At 47.3% G+C, this 6,523-nt stretch overlaps 1 protein-coding gene across 3 annotated transcripts in view; it reads right to left on the bottom strand.

Moving 5' to 3' along the window:
• LOC127053991 (lipase member M-like) overlaps positions 1–6,523 on the bottom strand; it is a 90,664-nt gene that overhangs the window by 41,022 nt on the left and 43,119 nt on the right. The window lies entirely within an intron of this gene.

The raw sequence follows: 6,523 nt of genomic DNA, 5'->3' as shown, positions 1-6,523 counted from the left end.
AGAGCTGAGTCTTATCCTATCAATGCCTCCTCTCCTCCCTGCCACCACAACCCTCCTCCCTCTGCCCCCCCTCACCTCCATACCCCTCTCCCCCCCGGCTCCCCTCACTCGAGCTCTCTGCGCCTCCCCCAGCCGAGTACTCCCCCTGCCCTGCCCAGCACAGAATTTGAACAAGTGAAAAAAACTAATTGCCCACTGCTTACCTGTGGGAATACTCTGAAGGGCTCTGGCCTAGGTGGACAGGGATCCATGCCTCCTGGCCATTTATTGCTCAGCCTCAGCCGCCCAGCCGCCCTGGCCCTGAGGACAGGACAGCATAGGGTGCCTGCTGCCACAAGTGATCCAGCCCTCCCTGCAGCACACTGATTGACTGCACACAGAGCATAAGGTTGGCTGGCCTACCTGTGTCTTTGTCTAGCCCTCCCACCCCCTACTTTGAAAAAGGATGATGGGGGTGTGGGCCTGCTCCTCTCCCCTCCCCCCACAGTTTCTGGCAACTTGCTCTAGCATCACACAGTGAGAGGAGGAGTTGTCCACTAAAGTCCCAAACTGAACTTCTCCTGTGATCCAGGAGGAGTACATACTGCATGAATGAAGCATAAAGGTTTTGGAATGGTAAAAAACACTTTGCAAAATTGAACTGGTAAGCACTTTCCATCTGATGACCTCAAAGCATCTAACCAAAACCAATGAATTTATACAAACTCTTGTGAGACAGGCAAGTATCCTTATCCCTGTTTTTTTGGATGGAGAAACTGAGGCACGTGCTAATTAAGGCCCCATCTGCTGTCTTTTTAAATCAATGGAAAGATTCCCCTTGAAATCAAGTCTTAAATGAGACATTGCAAGTCTGTGATGGGGGGGACAGCAGAGCTTCACATTTCTAGCTCTGCTTTCAACACCAAGTCAAGCTTCTTTCCTTAAATTTTACTTTTCATTTCTTTTATCTAGAAAACAAATGAGTCTCTTTGAAGGGACTTTTCATTGATTACTGAACAGGCTGTGTAGTTGTATTTGTGGTACAGTAGAGTTCATAGAGGTATCATCCAACAACTCTGATTTCAACGTGATTCCTTGTTTCACACTGAAATGATGTGTGATGAGTTCTATACGACTTGTGTCCTTTTAGAGAGACGAGGTGGTCCCCCCTGGACAATTATACCTGCCACCCATGAAGGTGGGTGAGGCAATAATATATTTTATTGAACCAACTTCTGTTGGTGAGAGAGGCAAGCTTTCCAAAAGCCCACCCTCTTTTAAAAGTGATCTGCCCTTCCCTGGTTCCAGTGCTTTAGCTGAGTTGCTCCAGCATCAGCGCAGCAGAAGGAATCCCTCAGCTAGGCTAGCCAGTGAAAAACAGAATCACTCTTCTGACTGATGGGGCCCTTCACCTCCCACACCCCCCTATTGTATAATGTATAGTACAAAAAGCATCAACATGGTAAACTGAGCAACTGGGGTAGGGCAAGCGAGGGAGAGGAAATGTGGGTGGAACTGGAGAGCAGTGAGGGGGAAGGCTGAGTGAATGGGGAGAGGGGGACTGCAATGAGTGAGTGGCAGGAGGCCAAACACTAGCTGCCCGACCCCAAGCTTTCAAAAATCATGAGTCAAGGCCCTAACGTTGCAAGATTATTAAAAAGCATGAGATTATTTTAAAAAACAGTAAATGTGGAGTTCTTTTTATTTACCTCCTAGTTTCCGAGCCCTGGGTGCACTTGATTCATGTTTTCAAGTTTTTCTCCACAACCATGAAGGGTAGAAAATTCCATTTTTTACACCAAAGATGGGATTCTTTTGCAAATTTTTAATTCAAGATGCAAAACACCAAATATTGCAGTACTCATGAGAGCTGGCAACACTCGACAAAGCCACTCCCAGTGGGAAATCAGTCTAGTAAGACGTCGTGGGGGTGGGGAGGAGATGTGCAACACAGTTTCCACATAAGCTAATCTTTAAAAGACACTCTCGTGTATCAGGATAACTTTCCAAATGTGCTGAAGCAGCAATATCTTCCTGAGCCACCAAGAAGCTAGACTGGAATAAAAGAGCTGTAAAACAGCAATGGCCTAACCCTTGGCACCAGCACGTATCCCAAGCTGCCATGTGAGTTCCTCCAAGATTGGAAAGGAATCTCATGTAGACCACTGTTCTGTGAGCAAAGAATACACAAGTGCTATCTCAGCCCTGCAGCACCAGTCCTTCTTACTTCAGAGACAATGTTGGGCAATGTAAATAAATTTAAAAAAAACTTACTAATCCATGACTATATTATTTCTTAGGATTTATACATGCCTAGTGCAGGGTCTCTATATATGCAGTTGGGGGCACCTTGGACTTCAAGATGTATAACAGGAAACAGCTCCACCATTATATTTATTATATAATCAATAAAGAGTGTGAGGGGAAAAAAATCTGTTTCACAAAAAAGAAAATAATAAATAAATAAATAAATGAGGTTTCAGAATTTGTTTTCATTCCACATTGGAACAACAACAACAATAACAAGAGACCTGAAACTTTTTGCTAAAAAACAGAGGGAAAGAGACATACCTCAGACAGCCAATATCCCAGTGGGTTGGATGATTCCCTGGTCAAAAAGGGACCAGGCTGCTGACCAGGCTATTAAAAGTCCGGTTGGTGGTGCAACAGGTCTGGCTGGCTCCCTGCCCAGCTCTGCACAGCTCTCAGGAAGCAGCCAGCTTATCCCTCCAGCTCCTAGGTCCCTTCAATACTGCTCCTAGGTGGAGGGGCGGCCATGGGGTCTCCAGGCACTGCCCTCACATTGAGCGCTGGCTATGCAGCTCCCATTGGTTGGGAATCATGGCCAATGGGAGTTGCAGGGGTGGCACCTGTGGGGGTGAGAAGCATGCAGACCCCCCCAGGCTGCCCCTCTGCCTAGGAGTGAAGGGACATGTCTCCATTTCCCAGGAACTGCCTGAGGTCAGCGCCACCCAGAGCCTACACCTCGAACTCCTTCACACACCCTGTCATAAACAGATAGTTAAGGGTTAATGTCTCTTTTACCTGTAAAGGGTTAACACACAGGGAACCAAAAACACCTGACCAGAGGACCAATCAGGAAACAAGATACTTTAAAATCTTGGTGGAGGGAAGCCTTTGTTTGTGTTTTTTGGGTTTTGCTTTGTTCTCTCTGGGTCCTGAAAGGGACTAGACGTGCAACCAGGTTTCTTGCCAATCTCCCTGCTACAGTCTCTTATATATTCAGAATAGTGAGTATTAAGTAGAAAGGCAGTTGTAGTCTTTTGATTGTTTTCTGTATTTGCAAATGTGTATTTTGCTGGAAGTATTTTAAATTGTATTTTGCTGGGGGGAGGCTTCTCTCTAGTGTCTATAAGCTGAAAGACCCTGTAACTTTTACCATCTAAATTACAGAGACAACTTTTACTTTTTTTCTTTCTTTTTATTAAAAGTTTTGCTTTTTAAGACCTGTTTAATTTTTTCCCCTTGTTGAGGCTCAAGGGAATTGAGTCTGTACTTACCAGGAAAGTGGTGGGAGACAGGGAGAAAGAAGGGAGGGGGGAAGGGGAGAATCCCTTTGTTTAGATTCATGGAGCTTGAATCTGTCTATCTCTCCAAGATAGCCCAGGGAGGGAACGCCTGGGAGGGGGGAGAGAAGGGGAGGAAAACAAACCTGTTTTCTCTGTGTTGTGATTCAAGGAGTTTGAATCATAGTAATCTTCCAGGGTAACCCAGGGAGGGGAAGCCTGAGAGAGGCAACGGTGAGGGAAAGGGTTTACTTTCCTTGGGTTAAGATCCAGAGGGTCTGGGTCTGGGGGTCCCTGGGCAAGGTTTCGTGGGGATCAGAGTGTACCAGGCACTGGAATTCCTGGTTGGTAGCAGTACTTACAAGTACTAAGCTGTCAAGTATCAGAGGGGTGGCCGTGTTAGTCTGCATCTGAAGAAGTGGGTATTCACCCACGAAAGCTCATGCTCCAAAACGTCTGTTAGTCTATAAGGTGCCACAGGATTCTTTGCTGCAAGTACTAAGCTGGTAATTAAGCTTAGAGGAATTCATGCTGGTACCCCAACTTTTGGACTCTAAGGTTCAGACTGGGGAATTATACCATGACATGGTGGCAGTGTGTGGGAAAGATGGAATCCAAAAGCCAGTAAGATTATTTTTTTTCTTTTCTCTCTGCTAGCTGTTTGTAAGCAGGAGAGAGGGTTTTTAAAACTACAATCAGAGAAAAAAAATTTTCCTTGCTCCTTTCTGGTTGTCCAGAGAGACTGCCTGAGGGCACACACATTAAGGTTTAACAAGGGTCTTTTGTTAAACAGAGCAGGCTTAAGTGGTCAGCAACAGACTCCAGCAAAGCACATCTGCAAATGGAAAGGTTTTTTATTTCTTTTTTCTTTACCGTGAAAGGCTAGTGAAAAAAGTTAGAAAGGCACTGTTGCTAGGCAACCCTAAGAAGGCAACAAATAAGCAGCAGTTCAGGCAGTAAACACCAGAGGGCACCCCAACACAAGAAAGCAGGAACCATGACTACCAAGGACCTGAAACAGGAGCTGGCAAGACTGGGTGCAGAGGGACACCTCAGAGACGCCGACCACAAGCGAGACATGGAAAGAAAACAAAAAGAAATAGAAATAAGAGAAAAAGAGGTGGAGCTGAGAGAAAGAGAAGAAAAAATCAAAGAGGAAGCCTACAAAAGAGAACAAGCAGCCAAAGAGGAAGCCTACAAAAGAAAACAAGAAGCAAAAGATGCAGACCGCTGAAGACAGATGGAACTCCAGAGGGAGGCCTACCAGCAGGCCCTGGCATTAGAACAGGCTAAGCAACAGAACACAGCCAATCCTAACAACACTTCGCCAGTTCTTGTTCCACATCCCAAAAAATTTCCCACCTACAAGGCAGGTGATGACACTGAAGCCATCTTAGAAAATTTTAAAAGGACCTGCCATGGATACAGCATCTCTGAAAACCGGTACATGATAGAGCTGAGGCCACTGCTCAGTGGGCCCTTAGCAGAGGTGGCGGCTGAAATGCCTAAGGAGAACATGAACGATTATAAACTTTTTCAAACCAAGGCCAGATTCAGAATGGGGATAACACCTGAGCATGCCTGTCGGTGGTTCAGAGCCCTAAAATGGAAACCAGATGTGTCATTCCCCCGACACGCCTACCACATTGCAAAGAATTATGAAGGCTGGATATCAGGAACAAAGGTTAACAATATGGACGAGCTGCACAATAGAACGGTACATCCTAGATGAAAAACCCAAAACGGTAACCGAGGCGGGGGAGATTGGAGCCAAATGGATGGAAGTGACAGGAAAGAAAAAAGCCACTGTCAAGGGGAGCGAATACCCCAGAGGGCACACCGACAATAAACCCTACAACCAAGGGCAGCCCAAGACCCCACCTACAACCCAAGGAAAGCCCCAGACTACCTATTCTCCCACCTCACCAGTCTCCAGTAACCCACCTCGGCCCAGTGACCAGTCAGCTGGGCGATGCTTTAAGTGTAATGAACTGGGACATATAAAGGCCAACTGCCCCAAGAACCCCAACCGAGTGCAGTTCATTACACCACCATCACACCAACGATCCCCAGGCCCAGATGCCTCTCAAATACCCTTGGAACGAAGGGAAATTTTGAGAGTGGGCGGAAAGAAGGTTATCGCGTGGAGAGACATGGGGGCACAAGTGTCAGCTATCCACCAATCCTTGGTGGACCCCAAATTCATCAACCCAAAGGCCCAAGTGACAATTTACCCCTTCATGTCACAAGCTGTAGACTTGCCTACAGCTGAACTGCCTGTCCAGTACAAAGGCTGATCAGGAATGTGGACTTTTGCAGTCGATGACAATTATTCCATCCCCATGCTACTGGGGGAAGATTTGGCCAACCAGGCGAAGCGGGCCAAGAGAGTGGGAATAGTTACACACAGCCAAACCAGGCAAGCTTCCAGAGCCATCCCTGTTCCTGAGCCGTCCACAGGGGCCCCGTCTGTGTTACCAGAGACCCAGACAGAGGTAGTGGACCCGGATCACCTACCAACGACTGAAACAGCAACAGTGCCTCCAGTCCCAGACCAGAAACTGGAAAAGCAACCAGCACCAGAACTGTTGCTAGCACTGACGCCAGTGCTTGCAAACCCATCTTCAACCCCAACGCCAGAGGGCGCCAGCGGGCCTGAACTGGCAGAAGCAGCAGACAACCACACCCAAGAGGGTCAGCCAGAGCCTGAAATACCACCTGGTGCACCAGCGGAGAGTGGCTCACCAGCAACAAAAACAACCCCATCACCTACATCGCTTCTAGAGGGACCAAGCCCAAGTCCACAGTCTAAGGAAGAACTGGTGTCTCCAGCTTCAAGGGAACAGTTCCAGACTGAGCAGAAAGCAGATGACAGCCTTCAGAAAGCTTGGGCGGCGGCACGGAGCACCTCACCACCTCTCAGCTCTTCTAATCAATCCCGGTTTGTTGTAGAACAGGGACTTTTATACAAGGAGACTTTTTCTGGTGGACACCAGGAAGACTGGCACCTGCAAAAA

The sequence above is a fragment of the Gopherus flavomarginatus genome, chromosome 6, assembly GCF_025201925.1.
Source record: "Gopherus flavomarginatus isolate rGopFla2 chromosome 6, rGopFla2.mat.asm, whole genome shotgun sequence".
NCBI classification, from domain to species: domain Eukaryota; kingdom Metazoa; phylum Chordata; order Testudines; family Testudinidae; genus Gopherus; species Gopherus flavomarginatus.
This window is presented reverse-complemented; position numbering and strand designations above follow the sequence as displayed.